The sequence below is a fragment of the Panthera leo genome, chromosome A1 (genome assembly GCF_018350215.1).
Source record: "Panthera leo isolate Ple1 chromosome A1, P.leo_Ple1_pat1.1, whole genome shotgun sequence".
Classification (NCBI taxonomy): Eukaryota; Metazoa; Chordata; class Mammalia; order Carnivora; family Felidae; genus Panthera; species Panthera leo.
The window spans coordinates 56,702,146-56,728,496 of record NC_056679.1 but is presented as its reverse complement, the minus strand read 5'-3'; the positions used below and the strand labels follow the sequence as shown (position 1 = coordinate 56,728,496).

Sequence of the window (26,351 nt, the reverse complement as noted above, 5' to 3'; positions counted from 1 at the left end):
GATTATTACTCTTAACTATCTTACAGCTGGAGTCCAGGGACCTATGTAATTTTAGCTATAATTAAAAAATAAAACAAATTTCCAGTTTCAGTTTTCTAATTGCATATAGGTCATGCATTTAGAGTAATTGAAATTTTCACTCATCATCTAAATAAGTGACATTATAAAGACACAGTCTTACTGTTTATTGGACCAAAACTAGTTTGCTCCATATACACTGTAGAGGAAAAAAAGTAATCAAATTAGTGTAATGAAGATGCACTCTAATAGATTAAATAAAGATTTCAGTACCAAGTAGTTGATGATCTTGAGTGATAAATATGACTGTTGTATAACCACCAAGCTTAATCTTTAAAAAATTGTAGTGTTCTAGCCTTTACAAAAAGATCTAACCTTATATCAAATAAATATTGTCAAGATTGATTAATATAGTTGTTATTTTGACCTCAGCTGTCCAAGTTGCAATCCAATTACAAAATATTTCTGTGAACATCTATAAGGACATTTCAAATTGAGAGAAGGTAACACATGATTGTCATGTTTATTCATGCAAAGAACAATTAGAATAGATTTATTTTGAACATGAAGGAAATTTAGAGAAAAACAAGCATTGTTTCTCATCTGAGAAAGAATTGTTGTTTACTTAAGGTTAACCATGAAAATAACTTACTTCATAGAATACACATAATATAGTAAATACAGATATAGAGAAAAAAGTACATTATGAAAGCCATGTACAGATGCATGCACTTTGCTCAAATAATTTCCACAAGAAATATTAAATGCACATACATTGTTGTTACCATGGAACTAGGTTCTGGGGATAAATAAAGATAAAATTATTTTTGAGGAACTAACAGCATGCCATGGAAAACAGTTATATGAGCATTATAAAAATATGTACAAGTACCATAATGGAAACATATATAAGGTTTGATAAAAATGCTAAGAAGTATCTTACTCCAACTATTTTGGCATTAGTTGTGGGTACTGGGATGGGAAGGAGTTGGTAGATGGCAATTGGGAAAGCACCCTGGAGAAGTGATTCCTAAGTTGAGTATAAAATAACCATATTAGATGATATCTATGTCTGTAAGGACATCTACTCAAAACGGGTGAAATAAGTGAGCATATGCAGGAAGATAAGCATTGTGTTTAGGGAAATATATAATCATTTTGGTGTTTCTACATCAATTTGAATTAGACAGTAGGGACAGATGTTGGAGAAATAAGAGGCTATACCTAAAAAAAACGTAAACTTTATTCAAAAGGCAGTTATGTTATTCCAACTGGTCTGACACCAACTGTATGTACTACAGTTCAATTCTGATCCTAACCGCCGGGACTTGGCACAGACTCACAGATTAAGGGCAGATTCCTCTACACGACTGCTCTCACTTCAGATGCCAGCTGCAAGTCTTGAAGGCATGATTGGGCCATCCCACTTCTGGCCAACTGGCTACAAATTTAGGGGTTTCCATGATCAATCCCATCAGGTTTAATAATTTGCTAGAATGGTTCACAGAACCCAGGAAAGTACTGTATCATAATTACAGTTTTCTCACACAGGATACATACAGGGTGTAACCTGGGAGAGAATGCAGAACTTCTGTGCCCTTTCCTCACAGAATCAAGGAGTGTCACCCTTCTGGCACATCAATGTGTTCACCAACAAGGAAGTTCCACTGGGTTTTGGTGTGCAGAGAATAAATTGAGATTTCATTAATTGGGTATGATTGAATTCAAATACATGGGCAGATTTAATCTCCAGCCATGCTCCCTTTCCTAGAATTTGGGCTAGCTCCAAGTTCCAACACAGTAATCGGGAGGTTGTTCTTCCTGGTGACCAGCCTCCTTTCTGAAGCTAAATAGGACTGACCATGAGTAACATCATGAAGAAGTTTCAATATTTATCAGCCCTTGACTAATATGGTTTCATCTATTTTCCTTTCTTCTTTCCTCACATTATTTTGAATCAAATCCTAAGATACCGTCCCATTTTACTTATAAATATTTTGAAAGGATTTCAGTTTTAATTTGTCTTTACTCTTAGTCACAAACATTATTAAAGACTATAGCACAAAGAAATACTGATATTGATATAAAACTATGTAATAAGAAACAAGGTCTTATTTATTTAAACAAGCCACTTTATGGCTAACAAGTGAAGGGGAGTTATAATTTTGAGAGTCAAAAAGCTTAGGCATTATCACCACATATTAATTCATTTTATAGTCCTCAATGAGACTATTGTATGTATTTCTGTACCTTTCATTTGAAAAAGCAGAGAAGATATTTAATATTTAATTTACAATATATTTTACCAGCTCAGCATATAGTGTGAATATAGAGTACATCAAAGTTGTAAATGGGGCCTGGGTAAACCCTGAAAAAAACAGTACTTCAGATGTCTGCTAATTTTTAGAAAAGCGAAAAAAGCAATTTTCTGTTCAGGAGTGAAATAAATTCAATGCCCTGCAAAATATAAAGAGCTGTAAAAATGTATACCATTCTGATAAGTTAGTAAATAAAAGTTTGATGTGAAGTAATACAAATGAAGCCTTCAAGAGGTAATAATTTAGAACCAAATAAATTATGAAACAGAACTGCCAACTGATCATGAAAAAAATTAATCTATTTTTGTTAATCTGTTGGTTTGTGGGTTTTTTCTTCTGTAATTAACATAAACTAAATTTAATAAAATCTGTTAAATGGGGAAGTGTTCTACTCCAAAAGAAAACGCTTTGTTAAAATGACTAAATCCTGAAATGGCTAGACAAATTCTTAAAAAAAAAAAAAAAAAAAAGAGGATTCCTAGAAAGGAGATTAAGAAACCCTGCTCAATTTGTAGGTATTTGTAGGAGTCAGATCAACTAGAGATGGGCCTCTAAGAATGGTATGCACCAAATTATTTATGACAGGGATTTGTTTATGGAATTGGGGAAAGGGTTACACCGTTTAGCTACAGTTGTTGCTTTGTGTCTGGTGGTGGCTCTGAAATAACAAGGGCATGCAGTATAGACAGAAATATAAGGTGTTGGAGAGAGCAAAGGCAAACTGGAACTTGTATAGATGAGTGGAGAACCCAGGAGGATGAACTGGAAGCCAGATAGCTTCTCAACACCTTGAATTGTCCAACTTGAGTGATAGAGATGATTTGCAGAAGAGGCTGGTGCTATTTGTCAAGGGCATAAACAAAAATCTGGCTCAGGAGCCAGCGGATCTGGAGGAGGAGATCTAGCAGATGGCAGAGGAGGTGGAAGCCCAGTTACTGTTTCAAGCCAACAAGGTGAGTCAGCAAGTTTCAGACACTGTGCATGAGCTATAATTGTATCCGATCCTACACTGACACCCTGAGCTTCAATTTAGCTGTTGTTCACTTCCACCTTCTAAATCTTACACATCATGTTTTCCTTATGGCCAAGCTTAGCCCAAGAACATAGAGGGAAAGAAATTCTGGGAAATCTTGTTTCAGCTCAGCTAAGTTGACACAATAGAAAACTATCAAGATTCTCTTGCTATCTCCGAATCTACATGCATCTTCATTAACCACAGATAAGTTCTAAAGTCCTACTTCTTCCTAACATGATGCACACACTAACCATCTTCCTAAACAAATTTAAAAAGTCCTTATATTTGTCTTTAGCTGATGATGCTCAGTCCTTTTCAGGATGAATCACACTGTCTCTTTGATGTTCTGTAACCTAAATATTGAGATAGAAGGTTAGCTACTATTAACATATCTAACACTTGTTGATTTTGTGGAAAAATGTTTACACTATATCCCTTACTGAAATAAGTTAACTATTCCTTAACTACTGAAGACCTCATTTCAGCAGATTAGTTACGAGTTCATAATTGGTGTTTGTCACTACCTCTTCCCACTCCCAGTCTGTATTGCCTTTACCTTCAGCAATCACCTCAGATGCTTGTAGATTCTTGCTTGGTTGAATGAGCAAAACCTTTATCCCTAAGGTGGCTGGGTCATTACACATTCTGACTCTACTGGGTTGATGGATTTTCCATGGGCTCTAACTACAGGACATTGGAGTGCCCAACGATCCCCAGAAAACTAAGTGTTCTCCTCCTTATACCATATTTTCTAATAGCATCACAATTTCTCTTTTTAAAATTTTTATTTTTAGAAAGAGAGAGAGAGAGCATGAGTGCTAGAGAGAGGCAGAGGGGGAGAGAGAGAGAGAGAGAGAGAGAGAGACAGAGAGACAGAGACAGAGAGAGACTCTTAAGCAAGCTCCATGCTCAGTGCAGAGCTTGACACGGGGCTCTATCCCATGACATTGGGATCATGACCTGAGCTGAAATCAAGAGTCAACAACTGAGCCACCCAGGTGCCCCCACAATTTCTCTTTTATACTAAAGATCACTCCAGACATATAGCAACCTCTTCCTAGTCTATGTATTTACTGGTGTTGAGTAGCTAGAACAACAGGTCTTAGGGTAGAAACTCAAGTCTGTAATTATTTCAAATCATTGCAATGTCTCCCGGTGGAAGCAGGATTTTATTTAATGATACTGAATCTGTGATATAAAAATACATGTCCTCATATATAAAAGTAATTTTTTTTCCTTTTTGTTACAGTTGCCTGGTCAGCGTATAATCATAGAATGAGTTAAAAAGTTTTTCATTAACCCCTCCCTTTAACCTACTTTGGCAATTTGAAATTCCTTTTCAATTTTTTTTTAATCTTTTCACATTTTCTGCTACAGTTTGATAATGAAACTCTCCTTTAAATAATTAAGCTACTGGCTAATCAATGCAGTCCTCCTTACAGTACCTGCCTGCTCTGTAAGATTTTGATATTACTCTGCGGTCACGCTGGGAAAAGTCCTCTTTTTGGATGCTAATTCTTCCAGTTTTTAGGTTCAAAATTTTCATTGCCACATTTCACCATGAATCTAATTATATGTGCCTTATTTTATAAAAATCTAAATTTATTCTTGTAGAAATATAGTTCTCTACCACTTATATATACAGAATTCAATTATCACTGTTTTATACGTGTTGCATTCTATTTCTTTCCTTGCTTTAAATGTGATTCGTCTTTTGAATGTGAAATGTATAAAAATGTCCAGAGAATAGTGTAACACACATGTATCTCAAACAAGAACAACAAAATAGTATATGTGCTTTTTATAAATTATGAGTTAAGGAAATATCACTTGTAAAGTTAACACTTCAGTTTGATTCCCTTGCTTCACACCTGCTATGGATTGTTGTACAAGCTCAAATTTACACTGAAATCCTATGCCTCTTGCAATGGTATTAGGAGATGAGGCCTTTGGGAGGTAATTAAGTCATAAGTGTGGAGCCTTCATGAATGACATTAACGCCTTTACTAAAAGAGGCCCTAGAGAGCTCTTTGCCCCTTCTATCAAATGAGGACAGAAGTCTGGGACCCTGCTGGGGGCCCTCACCTGAACATGCTGGCCCTCTGAACTCCTACTGCCAGCTCTCAGAATGGTGAGCAATCTGTTTTTTTTATAAGCCACGTAGTCTGTGCTATTTTGTTACAGCAGCATGAAGAGACTAAAATGCCACTTGTAGAATCAAACATGTGAAGTCATTCAATATACTTTAAGTTGGCATATTAACATTTTTTTAATCATTCATTCTATTTATTTAATAAATATTTCCCTGGTGCCTAATATGTGGCTGACAATGGTCTAGACATTGGGAATCCAACAAAATATAAAACATAGTTTTTGCCATGTTGGCAATTATATACACGTTGCCTCTCACCTTGGTATGTTCACATGTCAAATGATCTTGTACTCCACTCTTCTTCAGACGTTCAATTACAGGTTTATTCTCTAGATCTTTTCATGATCAGTAACAGCCATCTCCTCCTTAAACTAATCTCAGTTGCAAGAATGTCAGTATCTGATTAACACCTTCTGTTTTCCAGCTCACTAACCGTACTACTGCAATTACAACAATCCTTCTAGCCCACCATAATCTACAATCAATTAATACTTCCATCTATTTACCGTCTCATAATACTCATATCTTCTTTTTCCCCATAACCTGATTCAATTCTATGATCAGTCTTTGTAATCATTCTCTTGCAGACATCCTCATTCCTTTCAATGCTCTTATTTTTTTTACTCTCCGTTGCCAAAGCTGCTTCCCTGGCCTGGAACTATAACACTAAACTTGCTGAATTTGTCTAAAAGAAAACCGATCTTGCTGAATCTTCCCGTGTAAATCCACGATCAACGATTTCAGTTGAACACTCAGTGCTACTCCACCATCACACTTTATTTCTCCAATCCATCCCTTCTCGCAGTGAAAGATGACTATTTTGCATTTTTTCTGACTTCAAGTATTTAACATTTCCTGCCTATACGTACACTCAACTAGTATTCCTGCTTTATATTTCCCCAACAGAATTGAAGAATACAGAAGAGAATATCCATAAGCTCTAGTAATTATATACCCCCTAACTGTGACCATGTGCTGTATCTTATGTTCTCTCAAATTACCATTAATGAACTGCCAGACTCCTTTCTAGATTTAACACTTTTACTTACACATGCAATTCCATATCGTCAGTGCTGCTTCAAGCAATTGCTCCAGTATTTCTTATTTCTCCCTTCCTCTCTTGTAAGCATTTTTTCTCTTGCTACTAAATCTATAGTTACAGTATAAAACCATGTTCCTATTATCCTCATATTGAACAAAAGATAGGATTTCCCTCAATTTCATTTCTTCATTAATTTTTCCCTACTTCTCCCCCTTCCATTTCAGCAAAACTTCTTCACTTCATATATTCACCCTCTGACTTAACTTCCCTTCTTCCCTTTCTCAAACTCCTGCCAGGCTTTTGCCACTATCATTACATCATATCTTTAGCCAAGGTGCCAAGACCGTAAGTGATTTCTCAGTTGCTAAACATAAGTTTCATTTCTTCATTCTCCTCCTGAGCCACAGCACCATCTGAAATAATTGCTGAATCACTCTCTCTGGGGAAGCCCTTTCTTCCCTTTTCCTCCAAGTATATTCCATGGTTTGGAGCCTACTTCCCTGACCACTGCTTCTGAATTTCCTTTCTTTCTCATCTCTGCATATATATCTTGGAGTACTCCAAGTGTCTATTCCTGATGTATTTTATTTTTGGCTTACCTGCACTCACTCAGAAATTTCATTAAATCTCGTGCTCTATTTCCATACTCTGAAGAATCACAAATGTGTATCTTCAGTCAGAATCTCTCTCCCAAAATTGACTCAATTATTTAAAGGCCTATTGATAGCATCACTTGAATGTCTAATAGATATTTCAACAGTAAAATACCAAAAATTGAGCCCTTAATATGCTCTCTCCCCCCCCCCCAAATTCTTCCCTGTTATATTAGTTTTCACGAATTCCTTATTTCTAGTTGTTCACACCAAATCCCTTAGAGTTCTCCTAAACTGCCCCCCCACCGCAACATTATTCAAGTCTATGTAGTAATCTTCTTTGCTTTACCTTCAAAATTAACCAGAATGCAAACATTTCTTAATACTTCTGATATTATTAACATTTTGGTCCAAGCCACCAAAATAGGTTGAAGGCTTGGAGTTCCTCACTACTTTCTCTGCCCCTGCCTTTGTTCTTATTATAGTACATTCCCTTCAAGTTTTGCTTTGTTTTTAATTAAAGTAAGTACATTTTTTTGAGACAGAGAACGAAAGTGTAAGTGGGAGAGGGGCGGAAAGAGAGGAAGAGAGAGAATCTTAAGCAGTGGAGCCTAGTGTGGGGCTCAATCTTGTGAGATCATGACCTGAGCTGAAATCAAGAGTCAGAGGCTCAACCGACTAAGCCACCCAGGTGCCCCTGGTCAATTCCCTTTAAAATAATGGTCAGATCACATTACCTTAGCTCAAAATCCTTTGGTGGCTTCTTATCTTGCTTATAGTAAATTCAAAGCCTTTACAAGACTGACGAAGTGCTATGTAATTTTTAGCTCCATAGGTACATTATGTGTGTTTTGTGCAGGTACACTAGAACCCCATCTGTGCCTTGTCACTCCCTCTTCTAACAGTACAAGACTGCAAGTTTTTTCCGAAGACTGACCTGAGCAACTGCTGTCATTGTGCCCTCAGAGCTGAGCGTCCATGGAATTTATATTCCTTCAAGCAGCCTTGGGCTTGAGGACTAACTTGTGCTGGTGTGAGAAACCCCAGCCATGTTGATTGCAGCTGAGATCAGATCTGGGGGCTAATTTGTACTCCAGAATTCCCCTGCAAGATCACAGTCTTGCTTTGCTCCTTCACCTTCCGTTTTCTATTGCACCCTTCTTTTATCAGGTTCTTTCTGGAGAACATTTCCACAATAAATCGTTTATATGTATGTATACTCTCAGGGTTTGCTTCTGGAGACCAAAGCCCAAGACAAGTCTCTATTCCAGTTTTCTTTTGGGCCACATCTCCTACTACTGGACCCATTATTTACTCAGCTCTAGCTTTGTATCTTCCCCCTTTTACTTTTCCCCATGACAGCAGGCATGTCCCCTTCTCAGGTCCTTTGCATTTATTCTCAATGTCCTCTTACTCCAAGTACCTGTAAAGCTCAGTGTTTCACCCTTTACTTGTCCTTGTTCAGATTATACCTTACTTGGGAGTCCTCACTTCCAGTACACAATATATCCTATCTTCCCATCTTTCTTTTCTCCATTGCATTTATCAGCTTAAAGTACAATGTGTTTAATGGATAACACTTATTTACTGTCTCCCCCCATCACAATGTAAACATCCTGAAGGCAGGAAGTTTCTCTGTATCTCCAGATCCTTGAAGAGTCCTTGGCCCACTAATGTGTCAAAACAACTAATTTGGGATGAATTGAATAAATACACATTCAATAATAATATGTAAACATTGTGTTAATTTGTACAGAAAATATATCATACTGTATATCATTGTGAAGCATTTTTTGTCATTCACATTGTTTTTGAAATCAATCCATAGTGATATATATACATAAGCATCATTCATTTTTAATTGTTTCATGATATTTATCATTTAGAAGTAGTTTTAAGAGGAAACATGTATTTTAGTCAACATTTATATACAATTTTCCAAAATATTTACTTGTAGAAGAGAGAGTCTGTACAGTTAAATTTTCTAGCAGTGAAAAAGTTAATATAAACACCAATTCAATATGAAAATATTGTCTCAATCACTAAGCATTTCTGTCATGGTTTTATTTTTTAACTTCTTAGACTTCTAAGTTAAATTGAAATTTTTGGGTACAAATGTCATATTGTTGTATCTTATAAATATAGATAATCTTAACCTTTAAAAAGAACAATTAAATTGCAGAACACTTCCTGCATAGATAGATGAATGATAAAATAGCATAGAATAGTAGTTCATTCTTTAAAATCTAGGCAAGAAAGACTAATTTCAAGGTCCAGCATTTCAACTTCATCTTTAGTTTTGAAATAATTGCTAAAATACTTTCTTAGATGAAGAAATTCAATTGAAATGAATGACAAAGACCGTACTAAAATCAATGTCTCTAATGTTAGGAATATATTTATGAAATGTAACTCATGAGAGATTTTTCTTGAAAGCTCAGAAATAAATACGAGATTACATATTTTTGTAATATCTTAGGATAGTGGGTTTAAAATGAACACATAAAATATTTTGAAATAAACTGATTTTTAAATACTTCAGAACAAAATGCCATTTGTGAAACAAGGTCAGTATTAATTATCAACTTGATCTTCCAATATAGAAATGTGATTTGGAAAATCATCAATCTATAGAAAAGTCTTCCTTTTTTTTCTTTTTTTTTTAATACCACACTGAAATAAAATGTTTCTCATTGCCCCTAGTTGTTCTTTGTGATCAGAGGCCAGTGTTATCAGTGTATTTGAGTGGAAGGAGCTGTACTGTGCAAATTAGGAGACCTGGATTCTGATCCTCCTCTAACTAATATTTCAAAGAGGACTAAAATCTGGAGATTTATTCAGATACAAATAGTGTTCCTATATTTGAAACACACACAGTTTTTAGAACTGTCTAAATAAAATATACTAAATTATTATATTATATTTAATATGACATATTAAATATATTAATTATATTAAATATATTAAATATATTATAAATAAAATATACTATTTTCACCAGAATATAAGCTATAACAATATAAAGCAGTTTCCCAGTGTTCATTATACATTTTTAGTATGAAAAATCAGATGGTGAAGTAATACATCATGTTATCTACTGGAGAAACATCATCATTACTAAGGATGAAGTTGTAAGATAGCTTCTAATAATGAAGCTGTTACACATTAAATTTCCAAGTGTTTTCAATTACAACCTATCATTGTGCTGAACACAAATTTGTGAGACAATGCAGACACCATTCCTATCTTATGAAGTAATTCATACAGTTTCATTGTTATTCCCAAAGTGTGGCTGGTTAACTGTGGCCACACATTATCTGTCACTGAGAGGTTGGATGTATAAAGTGGTGGGCTGGAACCAGCTTGTAACAGCTCACAAGGATAGGTTTTCCTCATTTCTTTCCAATTCTGTGTTTAGTGACATAATATTGATAACTCTAATTACACCAGAGAAATTGGTAAGTACTATAAACACAATTGTTTTGTTTTGGGTTTTGTTGTTGTTGTTGAGAGACAGTTTACTAGCACACCACTGACTGTTCTCTCTCTCTGAATCAATTTTGGCTCTGAGATGACTTCGACCAATAGATTTTGGCAGAAATGATCTGTACCAGTTTCCTGGCCTAATTCTTCAGAAACTGTCCTCCCCTTTCTGCCTCTTAGAATATTTGCTCTTGGAAAATGCCCAAGCAATCAGTGAACAGGCCCACATAGACAAAAACTGAGGGTCCCAGTTGATGGCTAGCGTTAGCTTGTCAGCCACCTTCAGCTGGATCCTTAAGCAGTGGTCATTCCATCCCAGGTGACAATATATAAAACAGAGATGAGCTTCCCCCACCAAGCCCAGCCTGAATTGCAGATTTGTGAGCAAGGCAAATTATTGTTTTGGTTTTCAGCCATTACATTTTTGGGTGGTTTGTAATGGTACATTAGATAACTGGAATGCAGAGACACAGTTTGAGTGTAGACAAATTAAGACTGGACCCCACCTTATGGAAAGTTCTTCATGCTTCTATTTCCTTCCCATTCCTCCATAACAGTACTGGAAAAATAAAGAATATATACCCTATTCTGAAGAATGCAGAGAAAACCCAAAACTAGTGGTTAAACGACTGTTTTTCTAATGGTATTTGACAGACACTTTCAAAGTCACTATTGTGGAATCATTGCAGGCATTCTGAGTCAATGTTTCATGAGTAGTATATGCCTTCTCTTTTCCTGATTGTAAATTTCCATGTAATAAGAATAGCATTTGAAATTCAAGTCATTTATCTTTGTTGTGTGTCTAAATTTAGCATCTATTTTGTTTATTTGCTGACTGCCAGAAATATGATGAATAATAATATTGGAAGAATTGGCAGGAAACTGAGCATGCATATGAATCACTAAGTCAAATTATAGTAACATTAAAAAAATTAACTGTAGGGTAATGTAGGTTATCTTTCTTATTGGTATATCTGAAAACAATTTTGTAGATGTTTAGAACAAAGCAATCAAGAGAGAATCATACTGGTAACAAGTTAAAGTGTTAGTAATTGTAGATATGTCCACAATAGCATTAAAATATTTAATAACCTGCTATTAGTGAGTAAAACATAAAAGTACAAATCAAAACATTACACCTACTTTCAAATATCACAGACTCAAGTCTCGATTATCTGTCACCATGAATATTGTTGTGGCATTCTAAATGGTTCTGTTTTTACCCTCCTTCTCTAGACCTATTACTCCAAAAATACACCTCTAAAATAAGTATATTCTTGCACAGAACCTACCTTTTCATTCTAAGGAATAAACTCTAAATCCCTGTATTCTATACAGTTTCTCTTTTCAAATCTCAAAACTTCATTCTCTTTCTTAACAAACTAGGTTACTCTCTTCCCTAATATTTCCCACACATTCTCATCCCTACTTTTGACCATATTGATGCCGCTATTTGAAAGTCCTTTCCCTCCATCTATATATATTGAAGGTAAAGTCAAATATTAAGAACCAGTTCAAAAAGGATGCATGAAATATTCCCAACTACCCAACTCCAAAAGTAGTAGCTCATGCTCCTGTATTCACACTTCTCTATTATAGTACTTCAGTTATGTTAATATTTTATTTATTTCTATAAAAGCACATTTGTACTGCTAATAGTTCTCCAGTTTCTAATATTATTTTTTTCATTACTAGTATTGTCTCTTAGTTTAATTTAGTAAATGGGTGCACAGAGTCACTTCCTTTCCCTTTTGTAGCTAGAGGTAGTTTTGTAACAACGTCCTTGCCAACTGTTTTAAGGATAAGTCTTTCACTTAAAAAATTATGCTTGGTTCTCCTTTAAATTGTTTCTCCTTCCCATGAGACAGGACTTGGACTTAGCACTGGTCAACCAAGTTTGACGATGCAGATAATAGCACTAGTTGAGGGAGATGAGGCACAGAGGTAAGAGCCATACACCCTGGATGATCTAGTGGTTCAAAACTGCCAGCCTACACTGGCCTACCCACCTACCTCATTGTTATGAAAAACATATATGATTCTATAGCCACCTAGACTATATATCCTAACATACTAATGCACTAATCTCTAACTTTCTGAGTGTAGAAATATCACAGACACTTTTTTCTTTCTCCTATACCTACCACAAGGACTTGCAGACATTATGTGTTCAAAATGTCTTTGTTACATTGCATTGCACTAAAAACTAATTTTATTTGTAGGAAAAAAAATCCATGTAAACTTTTGTTCATTAGATTGGCCTTATCAGCATTAGGTCATCTTATAGTCCTCTATTAAAATAATTAGATCATTACTTTTACTAAAACATTAAGATATTCATTGTTTATAATACAAGTCAGTATGTTTCAGAATTAGAGTATATGTGGAAAGGAAATGGTGGCTGAGAGGATAAAAAGAGCAGAGAAGAAAGACTTCATAAAGTATCTGTGCTTCATTTATAGTAATGCTATGTGCATAAGGGAACCTCTTAAAAATGATCCACAAAGCAAATGGTATTTCAATAGTAAATATCACAAAGACCAAAGGAAATTTAAATCTAATTCAGAATTATTCAATAAAGGTCAGTGAGAAGTAGGTGGGGAAAAAAAGAACATCAGATGATAGGAATTTTCAATAATGTCCTCATCAGAAAGGTCAATCAAAGTTATTTCCCTACTGTTTTCAAAGGAGGTAAAACTTTTCAATTAAGAGTTGTTGAGTAGTATTAAAGAGAGAAGACTTTGCCCTCAGCAATTTTTTTAAGTGAAAAAACACAAGTCATTTTATCTTAATTCATCACTGTATACAAGAACCAGGACTTAAAAAAATAATAATAATAACAAGGCTAAGATTTTGCTATAAGCCTCCAGGCATAGGTAATATTTCTCTCCTCACATGGCTTCTGTCATCTTGTAAGCAGAAAAGTAGGAGTCCTACTAAAGCCTGCCTCTGTGCAGCTTGAGTATTAAACATAATTCTGAGTCACAGAGTTCTCACAGCTTCTGTAAAAGCTACAGGAAAAGATGCAATTCAAACAAAATGTTCCATATAAATTCAGGCAGACCATGAGCATAATGGACCTATGTGAATAAACCCTTGAATCACAAAATTTCACCATGAATATAGAGAGTTGATGGCTTTACCGTTTCTAGTTGAAGGATTCCACAAAGTATCTGATTTCTGGTATATTTAGGGAATTGGCCTCATGGTATGTTATAGGAGCCACAAATGCCCCATGGTGGGGGAGGGGAGGGGAAGTCCCATGCATAATAGAGAGTGTTTACAGGCTGATATGGCTAGAATTTGGATGGTTTGGACATTTCCGAGTGGCCTCAAAAGAGAGTTGCTGGGGGTCACTGTGTTAATGAACAGATAAAGTGCTCATCCAGACACAGTGGAATCAGAACGCAAGGGACTTTTATGAGGAAAATATCTCAGAGGTGGACAGAATGACAATAGTACATAATACAGCACAATTACATTTAGAAGGAAGTAGAACCAATTTCCTCACATTTGTGTAGAACATAACATGGAGCTTTAAATGTGGCAGGAAACAAATAAAAATCTTAGCATACACAAGCATCTTTAAGATGAGCAGTTAGAGAAATCACTCCTTGGCCACATAACAAAAGCAGTGGTGTCATTTGGACATCAGAAGTCTCAATAATAAATTACCATAGGGACCAGATTAGGGAACATGGAATTTGCTAAATTGCTATGTTGGCTCATTTGCAATATCCAATGGGACCTTCTAAATATCACATAAAGATATGTGGGAAAAGAGCACAAGGTCTTAATTACAAGTAATCTATGAAATTAAAATGTGAGATTATTTTGCCATTAAAAATGCTAAAGCAATCTCGTTAAACATATGAAGCGTGGACATTCTAACACACTGTTGAAATGAATATAAATTTATCTTATATAAAATAATTGACTACTTTTATAAAAACCCAAAAAATATTCTTTCAGTAATTCCAGCAAAGGGAATTTATTCGAATGAAATATTCACAGAACAAATGAAGATTTACAAATATGTTTACAAAAATATTAATAAAACATTTCACAGTAAATAACCTATATAAGGAAATTTGTTAATAAGGATGGCATAGTTACATATGGAATATACACAACTGTTGTGAATTATATTTGATTTTGCCTGGTATCTATTAATGTGGAAAATACATAATATTAAACAGGAAGAGTAAATTACTTGAAACAAAGAGCAATAATGATCTTACTTTCTGAGGAAAAAGAGAATCAAGTTTCTTAATTCTTACTTTGAGAAGATCAGTGTTGTTGGAATATCTAACATTGATATTTGAGTTCAGAGAAAAGACATTGGCAGGTTAGTATAACAAGGTTCTCTTGAGTTAAGAGATCATCATCATGGAATGCATTAGTACCTGGGCCTTGATTGCCATGGAAGATATCTGGGTTTTGTCAAATCAAGTCTTGGGCCAGAATTAATCTCAAATAAGGTAACTTAACAATGTGGACATGCACTTGGGAGAGGTGTGTGTGTATGTGTGTGATCAAATGGTATTTCACTGGGAATCAAGAATTATGTTGGTGTATATTATGGTATATGTATTATGGTTTAAAATAACCCTGGAGAGAGACATTGTTTTCATCCAAGAAACAAATATTGAAACTCTAGCAGCAATGTCCATTGTTACATGAACACATAAGGGAGAACACCATATAGAAATTGCCTGTTTGCAGGAATAATATTGCATACTAGTAAAAGCAGCAATGGAAGCAGAGAATTGATTCTGATTGCTGGAAGATCGTACCTTCAAGTTTTACCCATTGGACCAAATGAAGCCACTGACTCCTTGGACTCAGTAAGTACCAGGTTTTTGTTTTTTCATTTTTTTAACTTGTCAATGGAGTGGACGCTGTACCAAGAAGAAAAGAATATTTTCCACAATAGGCAAAGTGGGAAAATAGAAATGTGATATTGTGACTTTATATTTTTAGACAGCCTATAAAAACATGCTTGGACACTTACTATCAAGTGACATGATCATATTTGCATTATAGTACTTGGTGTTGACTCTCTGGAGAATGGGTATAGTGGGACAGGCTATTTCTATAATAATTATACCTAATTACAGACAGAAAAGGCTTGACCTTGAGAAGCTGAAATAGAAATGAAAATTAAGCAACTTAGGAATACAGACTATTCATTAAATATAAGTGAAAGATAATTAAAAATATCAATAGTGTCTTAGGATTGGAAAATAGATGGATAATAGTACAAACTTAGAAAATACAGAATTATTTACATATAGACAGAACTTATTCAATTTTGGAGTTTGTTCTTACCTGTACGATCTCTAGATGGAGAGGTGAGGAAAAGCAAACATGATTATATACATAAATCTTAACTTCAAGTTCTGATATTAAAATAATAGGTTTGGGAATCAACACATACAAGGTCATTGATGCCACAAGAATAAGCAAGTTGGTGGAAGGAAATAATAAGAAAGTTTGTGAAGTGAGAAGAGCAACAGGTCTAGGAAACTCTGTAAAACACAAATATATAGAATGTACAAAAGATATAAATATGCTCATAAGAAGATAGTAAAGATAAGAAAGAGGAAACATAGAAATAAATGGAATAGTGTTTCAATAATATCAAATGAAGTAACATTCATTAGATATGGGAATTAGGAACTCCTTGGTGACCTTCCAAATAATAGCAGTTTTAGCTAAGTGCTGAGAACAGAAGCCAGACTGCAGTGGGTTGAATGGTGAATGGGAGGTGCAGAAGTAGACAAAGAGAGTCAAGGTTATTCCTTTGAGAATTCTAGAGTAGAAATGGAAGACAGCAACTTTGAAGTAACTGAAAGAAAGAAAGGTCTGTGCTAGCATATCAAAGTCATTTTTATCTTCTCCTTTCAGTACATTTAATAGTCTGGATGTTGGTAAAAGTTGAAACATGGTAAGGATTATTCTTTGTGTTTGAAAAAAATCAAGGCCCCTTTGATAACACTCTTTTAATCCTGTGATTCTTACTTACAGTTATAAATGCAGTTAAAATTACATTCAATCTCATCAGAAATATAGCATCTTAAAAGATTTTTTAGGATGAATGGGAATCAACTGAATTTCTCAGTGTCCCTACAATTCTTTTCATATCTAGTTTCTTAGTACCCACAAATGATATTAACAATATTTGACCTCAGAGCAGCATTCACATCAACATCAGAAATAAGCACTAACTGGGGAGACCTGGGAAGTGAACAACACTGATTAGACAACAGCCAAAACCAACCAGTTCCATCAACAGTGTATCAAAAAGGGAATGCAATAAGGAGAGGGGGTTATATCCTTCATGGAAAATTTTGAAACAGTAATGAAATAGAATAAAAATGGGTGTACGTTTTACCATCATCGTATATCAACAATTCTAAACAATGTATGTCATAAAATACTGCTTCCTTCCTTGCTGGACTATGTCAATTCCCACATTTAGTCACTATCCAGGTATGTACCAATTACTTATCAGTCGTGTAACCAATAAGCGTAACATTTTTTAAGCATCCACTATGTTTCTAGCATCTCTTTAGCTGCATAAAGACACATACACCTGCATATACTGAGCAGACAATTGTGACATTGGCTTATTTTAGGTTTCCTCAAAATTGAGAGGAAGGGTAAGTAATAATTTTTGTATGTGTACTGTGCCTGGTTAACACCCCAGAAACACTACACACTTCAACTATGCAAACTTTAATCCACCTAAATAAATTATGCATTATAAAAATGTCTATTTTATACACTGAATAAACTGAAATTTAGAAGGTTAAGTGACCTACCAGAGGACATACAACCACTAACTGGTAGCATTAAGATTTGACTCCAGTGTGCTTTCTTTCTCCACTGTAGTTCTTAAAATTGTACGCCAAAGTTTTCCTAATTGCAAAATCTCTCAAGCTGCCAACTTGATACACAAGTATAATGCAAATTACCTCCCCCCCCCCCCGCCCCCCGGGTATAGGATATGGAGAGAAATAGAATACTACATATAGTAAGATTAAATTAAACAAAACATGCTGCATGGAAAAAGTTTACATAAATGTATTTGATGTTCTAGTGAGCACTTTTAATGGGTGTTAGAAACTGCTCAGAAGTGAGAGACTGAGGCTATAAGACATGGGCTGCCTCTCATCAGCCAGCTCTGTCCTGATTCAACACTCAGAATCTTTTCACAGTGTCAGACTGCTGCTCTACTTAAGAAGAGAGGAAGAAGAATTTTCAATACCAAAAAATAGGGAGGAAAAGGTATGTATAGTACTAATGTCATGGAAAAATACCAAATGCATTAAATTTGTCATGCAATTCATTCTAAATAACAGTGCACTTCAAAAATGACATCCAAAATGATATTCCAAAAGCTATCGTGCCTGCAAAAATCTTTACAATGTACACTATTAGAGTACAACATTTTAAACCAATTATTTCATTAACTGCCTTGCTATTATATGTAAGACAGATTTTCTTTGGTGAGTGAATAGAGATGCAGATCAGGTTTGATAATAATAGAGGCAGAGTATGACTAAGAGCTTTATGTACCAGTAGTTCTGAAAGTGGTTAGCAAACTGAAAGGTAAATTAGAAACTGAAGGTGATGTCAGATTACAGTGTGACTTAAAGAGAAGGAGTCTAGAAGCTTTTATTTTCACCATATTACCTGACAAGGCCAAGTGGGAAGCTGAGATTCAGTTTATTTTTATATAAACTGTAAAACATTAAATGATATTCTGACCTTTCCAGTTTTACTATATGGAGATTACAGAGCATTTAGTTGTAATGTACAATTTACTTGGTCTTGTCTATTTATGCTTGATATTTGCATGCAGAATAACTTTTAAATGCACAGAGCACATAGGAAAAGTTCGCAAGCAATGTTCAAATTTTACCTTGAAGCGTAAGTACTTAATGCAGAATACTGATTCTTCATATTAATACTCTGTCTGAGCAGAGAGGTTTTTTTTGCAATATAGCTATACTTAGTTTTGTCATGTGAAGGAAAATGAGATATTAACTCATTTTAGACAAGTTCACCAGCTATTATATAAGATATCATTCTGATAAAGCCAATGACCAACTGTGCTCAGAAGAGGGGCCTGTGTAGTTATTAAAAAGCAATTATTAGTAAAGTTTGGAAAATGTTCTTTTTGTAAAAAGCTGATGATTATATAATAGGTGAAATGGATAAAGGAATAAATAATAACCAGTTTACTGAAGAACAAGTAGGAAAATGATTGCAAGTAGAGAATTGATTTCCTACTTTGATGATAGATGTACTATTGTCCTTCACTTTCAACCAAACTCAAATGACGAAAGTTCAGGCTTAAGAACAGCTTTCTTTATAGAGAATTCAGATTATCTATCACTGAAAATTTCTTTTAAACTTTGAACATAATTCAAGGATATCACAAAAAAGAACATATATTTTCACAAAAAGAACATACATTTTCAACTATATAGAGGTTGTTACCTATTCATATATGTATGGAGACACATTCACGCATGCACACAAAACACATCACATAGAATACAGATTATAAGGAAATACATTAGAACAGCGATTTTAGGATTACAGGGGACATTATCCTACTGTAATTTTTATGTTTTCTACAAAATTATATCACAAATTAATTGATTGGAAAGTGTTATTTCTGAATTAATCAGAAAAGTTTCCATTTGGGCCAAGAAAAAATGTGTTTATGGTGGAATTGACTCAGAATTTCAACATTTGGAGGTTGACATCTCAGGCCCTCCACATCCTTCATCTGTGTGACAATGGGCAAATAATTTAACTATATTTTTTTCTGCCTAATCTTCTAAAAATATAATATTTGAAGGATTCTTGTAAGAATTACATATAATTTTTGTCAAATTCATGAGTTCTAATATATTGTGAGTTTTTTAAATAACTTATTTTCCTTACTTATTCTTTTATTTTTATTTTTTTTAGTGTTTATTTTCGAGAGAGAGAGAAAGAGAGAGAGCGAGAATAAGCAGAGGAGGGGCAGAGAGAATGGGACACACAGAATCTGAAGCAGGCTCCAGGCTCTGAGCTGTCACAGGGCTTGAACTCATGAACCACGAGATCATGACCTGAGCGGAAGTCAGACACTTAACCGATTGAGCGACCTAGATGCTCTTCTTTTAGAAGAGTTACATTCATAATAATTTTAAAGTATGTTTTGTTTCATAATAAACTATTTTCAGTAGGAGCAGCTACTATTTGAACAAGCACCTGGCTTGAAATAAAGATGTTGGAAAAAACATTCTTCCATTCTTTCATAAGATTATTTTGGTTTGTTCAAATATGGTTCATGGTAAATGTTTTAGGATCTAAATCTTTATTTATTATCATTATTATTATTATTATTATAGCTTTTACTTACTTATTTTGAGAGAGAAAGTGCAAGTGAGGGAGGGGCAGAGAGTCCCAAGAGGGCTCCACACTGTCAACACAGAGCCCCATGCCAGCTCCAACCCAGGAGCCATGAGAACACATGACCTGAGCAGAAGTTGCATGCTTAACTGACTGAGCCACCCAGGGGCCCGAGTATCTAAATCTCTGAGAAAAAATCTTTTACAAAATATTTATGGGTTTTTTTCTTTCTTTAGTAAAGTATGTTAAAATCTGAGCAAAATCACAAAAGAAAACAGTAACAATAAACTCATATGCTAATCCCCCATTGCCAATTAGGTAGTAGGAAGTCTTTTGACTAAATGTACACATCATCTTATATTTAAAATTTTGTTACAGATCACTATTCTTTACCATTTTATTTTTTTTTAATGTTAAGAAAATTTTGTGGTTTGATTGGATAATGAGGCATTGACACATCTGAGTAAATCAATATCTGGGCCCTGAGGCAACTGTTTTCTCCTTCATTTCTTTGGGTTGCCCGAGCAACTTGTAAATAGATCAAAACAAAACAAAACAAACAACCTTTTGCATTACTTAAATTTTTCCAAGGCATGTGCTGGTACAATATAAATCTCTGACAGATGCAACAACTTGAAACATCATGCACAATACCTTGGACTGCACTGCTCCCAAGGCCGCCCTGCTCATTTGTGTCTGATATTTGGAGCATCTGGAGGAGTGTGAATAGCATTGGGAAGAAGAGGGAGGAGGAAACAGCATGAGTGCCTGGCTGGGAGTGGGTGAGCCCAAGTTGTGCAGGGCAAGCCTGAACGTGTCATTGGTGCAAACCCAAGAACTCTTGATGGTCTTTAATAAAAACGTCTTGGTGGAACCTCATGATAGGGTCTTCAACAGCCTCGAGCTGGCTCACAGCCAAGTTAATTCTGCAGCTATCTGGTGTGGCTGATGGTCCTGCACTGTGATGCTGTGCTGGATTTTCTGGGACAGAACGCTAAACACCTTTCCAACAAGGGCAACTTTCCCTCGGAACTGCTGTCCTTCCCGTGTAAGGCATGATGCGTCAATATAAATTGCACCTAGTTGTGTTCTATCATTACCAAATCACTAATGTTGAATGAAGCTGGATCCAGTCCCCTCCCAAGTTGACTGGGCTGTCATGGGACTTGATGACTCAAGGCACTGGCACCATAGCAGCAGTGGCAGCGGCAACCCAGCCCGGTCTCCTTACTTTACCATTTTAGAACTAAAATCACCTGTAACATCTTTTGTAGTTTCAAGTAAAAAAAAAAAAAGTGAATTTATAAAGCTTGCTAAATCTGACAACTGATTAATATACTCAAGAATTTGATATACTCTCAGATATTCTGAAATTTATTTTCAAAGCTTGACTTAGCTGAAAATAAGTTGAAATAGATTTTTCCTCACACACTTTATTTTGTAATATTATAGGTAATAGTAAGGTTGTGTGGATTGAGGACAAAAATAAAGCAAAAGATGCATCTCTTTAGGAAAATGGGCAAGAAATGAAAATATTGCAGATCATAATATATATGTATATATATTTTTAAATCCCTCAATGTATAATCCTATTTTTTGGATATACATGTGTTTATACTCAGAGAAGATGATTAAAGATCCCACAGACTACCACAAACGCCTCTCCATTCTCTAATTATTAACATTACTTGTAATAAGCATTCTGAAAATACTCTTATCTAACATCTTTAAGCAGCCCCCAAAACCTCTGGCAGAGAGAATATATCCTATCAGCCACAGCAGCACCCCTAAGCCATTTCTTAGGATTAGCCCAAGAACCATTCTCAGATGACCCTACTGAACTTCCAGATCATGACATTAAAACACAGTGACAGTTAGCTGGAGGGTTGCAGCTGCATTTTCGTTTCTTCTGTTAATGGTAAAGCTCTGAAGTCTGCTTAAGGGAAGGATTGCACAACTTCCATTTTCTGACTGCCTAAAATTATTTTTCTGAGAAATGATCCTTATAGATCACTAGCAGGCAAAATTGTTCTATTTTAGAAGACCCCCTAAAACAGGTAGAATATATAGGAAGGGTTATTCTCCTCAAAATATAGAATAAATGCTCTGCCTTTAAAGGAATATTTTTGGATAGAAAGCTTTAAAAACAGAAGCAGGAAGGGTAAAAGCACATTGGGGCTCAGTGCCAGAGGTAAATGCATATTGTATTAAAATTCACCTGAATGTGAGGACTGTTTCACTTCATTATCTCCTCTGCCTTCCAACAAATGAATCTGTTTATCAGTATTCCCCAGTCATCAGTACCATCCATAGGCTTAAAACAGAAAGAACCTTAATGTCTGAAAAATACAGAGAGCTTCTATACTAACTTTAGAGCATGTGAATCAGTCAACATTATTTACACATAGTTATAGTCAGTAGACAGAGCTTTGCTAGAAATAATACAATTTACACCCAAAATAGAAATATATACTTCTTGTCAGAGTTAGGACAAAGTATTTTGCATTTTCATAACCAGGTTAAAGTAAATTCATATATATGTGTAAACACTACTTTATATTTATTATAATGGTATTACATTGTAGATGATGCTGATCATATGGTAGCAACTGCTACATTATTTATAATAGCTTATACTTAATTTTAGGAATAAAAAAATAGAAGAGAATAAATTTTTCATCGCCTTAATGTATGTCCATCTGCATAGTGATTTCATAATAAAAACACTACATTAAACTATTTTTAGTCAAAATTTGGCAATAAGTAAGTTTTAAATATAGAAACAAGGATATCATCGTTTAAGAATTTTTTATTTAGGTATTTCAGTTGTAGAGCACAGATTCATTCATTTCTGTTGACCAAGCATTTCTTGAAAACTTACTAAGATTAAGAACTAGGAAGAAGAGGTTCTTGACATTAAGAAATGTACTGTTTAATAGGAAGTGAAGCAAACAAAAAAAGATCATAATGTTATGGTAAGTCCTATAATAAAAGTATGCAAAGCATATGCTGAGAAATCATAAAGGTAGACACTTAGTCATGAAAAGGTTGCAAAAAGGATGCTATCAGTGTTAAGTCTCAGATGTTTGACCAGCAGATTTTGCCTTGTTTTATAAGGTCATAATATGTAATATTAGTATATTGTATAATATAAATGTGTTAGAATATGGGAAAATGTATTAAAGAAAAATGTGTCTTTAGTTGTTGGCACAACTCAAACTCACTCCTGAGGTAGCATTAACAGTTAATATACTTTGCTCTCTTCTAGTAGTTGTGGGCTGCTGTAGACTCTCACACAAATAGGCAGATGCCCTAATAAACCTGAAAATTTGGGGTCATCACTTTCAACTTGGCTTTCCGTAATCCCTTCATATCTATCAGTCTGTTTGGTCTGCTATAACAAAAAATGTTATAAGCTAGATAGCTTATAAATAGCAAATGTATATTTCTTACAGTTCTGGAGGCTGGGAAGTCCAATATCATGGCACCTGCAGGTTCAATGTCTGCTGAGAGCCAGTTTCTTCACAGATAGCTATATTTTCACCATAAGCTCACATGGCAGAAGGGGCAAAAAAGTCTTCTAGAGTCTCTTCTAGAAAGGCACTAATTCCATTCATGAGGGCCTTGCTTTCATGACCTAATTGCTTTCTATAAGCCCCACCTCCTAAACCCACCACACTGGGCATCAAGTTTCAATTTATGAATTTGGGGTGATGGGCATAAACACTCAGTTCATTGTAATGTTCTAATATATTTTCTAATCAGTTTTCTTGAACATATCTGTAACAACATTTAAAAATTTTAGGGGTATCTGGGTGGCTCATTGGGTTAATTGTCCAACTTTGGCTTAGGTCATGATCTTGCTATTGGTGAGCTCGAGCCCTGCATCAGACTCTGCTAACACTCAGAGCCTGAAGCCTGCTTTGGATTCTGTATCTCTCTCTCTCTCTGCCCCCCCCCAAAAAAAATAAACATTAAAAAAATTTAATAAAGTAACATTTTATGCATTCTGAGCATTTACATTGTATCATATTTCACTAAAAAAGTTCATAAAACAAAAAAATTCCAATTCCTGGCACAATGATCCAAACCTACTTCTGCAGACCTGCCATCTGTAATTTCATACATGCTTTGGTCAAGACTGTGTTCCTCCTCTAATAAAGGCAGTCTTCATTTTTGCTATAAATGTCAGCCTCTCTCTGAACCCTTTTATTTCTAGTTTTTCTGGTCTTATATCTTCTGTTTGTGGGTCCTTATTTACCCCTTTGAATTTTATTCATATGTTTCTTATATTATCTAGTGACTTCTATCTTAAAATTAAAAGTTGAGATTTTATGATTCAATAACTGTTCTTTCCTCTTCTTCATAGTCACATATGATATGTGCTGACTACGATTCCTGTTTCCATCTCCTCATCTCTCATTAACTCTCAGTGCCCTCCAGTCTGCCATCTAGCCCACCACAGCACCAGATAACTCCAGGTCAGTCTAGCAGGATTTTCCATTCAATGAAAACATTTTATTATTCACAATATTTGATATAGTATCCAAGACTTTCAAGAACTCAGCGGATTAACTATTTGCTAGTCTTCTTTATTTCTAAGGAAATCTTTAAATAAAATATAAATATAAACACATAAAGTGATGGGACCCCAAGAACAAAAAGCAGTCATTAAATGTTTTCAATTATTTGTGTCTTTATACTCCAAAGTAGCAGAAAACAACACAATCCTCCTCAACACTAAATGACAGTAAATAAATTTTAAAAGGAAGAAGCCTAGGTAATGTTAATTGGGAAAACAATTCTTTATTTAGAATGGTGTAGCATGCATTTTCTCTAAGGAGAATTGCTAATTTTTAAGGTTATGCTTCCAAGTAGGAGTTGTAGTAAGAGAAATAACAGGTCATGACTTCTTGTCATGTAAGGAGAAAAGCTAGAAAGGGAGTTTTGCTGGATTTTAACATGGACTGAAACCTAAGCCCAATCTGAAGCCTGAAGGAAGGGATAGATGGAAGCACAAAAGAGGTCCTATGATTGAGGGAGGGACAGAGGTCACAGAACTGGAAGATGAGGAGGAGAAAGTGCAGGTAAGAATGGATATGAAACCAGGAGAGTCTGTTCTGTGAAGAAAGCCTCCCTGGTGTCATATACCATCCTAAAGCTGAAGTTTGGGAGGTTTCTCCTGTGCTGTGCAAGTCAAAGTCCAAGTTAACTGGAACTTGAATCTTAGTACTTTCTTGGTTTTAACTCCATTTTGAGATTTCCCAGAGCCTTCCAAACAGAACTTTTCATTCTAGAATACTATTCTCACGAAGTCTAACTGGAACAGAATAACAGAGGGAATGGAGGCTTGATGCACCCTACTCCCTTTCTGTCTCCACAGAAATAAGGACCATCCATCCCCATGAGGAGACTTTTATGAGGCGTCCCCATGGCAAGAGGAGGCAGTGAAGACACCCACTGTTTTGGGACAGTTGGTCTCTACAAATGCAGGACAGAAAGTAAAACCACACTTGATAGTACTCTTTAAGTTAGTTTGGGGACATCTTTTCAGAAGGAAGTAGGCAGAAGTACCTAGGATACACGCAATGATAACCCCCTTCTTCATGAATGCCTTTAAGAAAATTATTTCTAGATTTCTGCCACTTATTCCCGTTTCCTCCCATGATTCGTATTAACCAAAACTTTAAATGTTCAAATTTCTGTCTTGACCCAAACTTATCAGTCACCAAACCCAAGTGAATTCTATCTCAAAAATATTTCTTCAGTACAAAACTTGTCTAGCTTCATGGCAGCAGCTGGTCTAAGCCACTAAGATTTCTTGCTTTGTTTCCTGCAATAGCTTTCTAGTTATGAACATTCACTCTTGCTTCTTGCTTCCAGATGATTCTTCACAAAGCATCCAGACAATCCTTTCAAAATATAAGTTTTATCTCTTGTTTTCTTGCATAAAATATTTCAGTGGCCTTCCTTGCTTTTAAATGAAATCTCCTAAATTCTTACCATGGTATATAAAATCATGCCTAAACGTCTCATCTAAGAATGCTACACTTTCCTTTACTCCTAAGTCCTGAACCACAATCACAGTACTGGAGTTTCTCCTACTTTCCAAGCTACTAGGGACCTCATTTCTTCTCTTTTTATATCTCTGCCACAAAAGAACTTTCTTTTAGCCTTTAACAGTCACTTCCTTGTTTTTATCCGGGATGATTTCTATATATCTTTTATAAGTAATCTTAAGTATCAGCTATTTGTGGATGCATTCTTCTGAATCCAAACTCAGACTATGTTCCTCTGGTGTCTGTGTGTGTGT

General features: G+C 35.2%; 2 long non-coding RNA genes across 5 annotated transcripts in view; one reads left to right on the top strand and one right to left on the bottom strand.

The window, feature by feature from the left end:
- LOC122199341 overlaps positions 1–26,351 on the bottom strand; it is a 166,160-nt gene that overhangs the window by 39,773 nt on the left and 100,036 nt on the right. The gene's annotated exons all lie outside the window — the stretch shown is intronic.
- Positions 1–26,351, top strand: part of LOC122199345 — a 63,618-nt gene that overhangs the window by 27,220 nt on the left and 10,047 nt on the right. Inside the window, exons 1-4 of one of the 3 annotated variants that reach the window (XR_006193483.1) lie at positions 15,350–15,468; positions 17,845–17,914; positions 24,408–24,519; positions 25,422–25,539. This is a non-coding gene — a long non-coding RNA (uncharacterized LOC122199345). Of the gene's footprint in view, positions 1–15,349; positions 15,469–17,844; positions 17,915–24,407; positions 24,520–25,421; positions 25,540–26,351 lie in introns of those variants that run through there. The other 2 variants (XR_006193481.1, XR_006193486.1) reach the window with 2 other exon arrangements.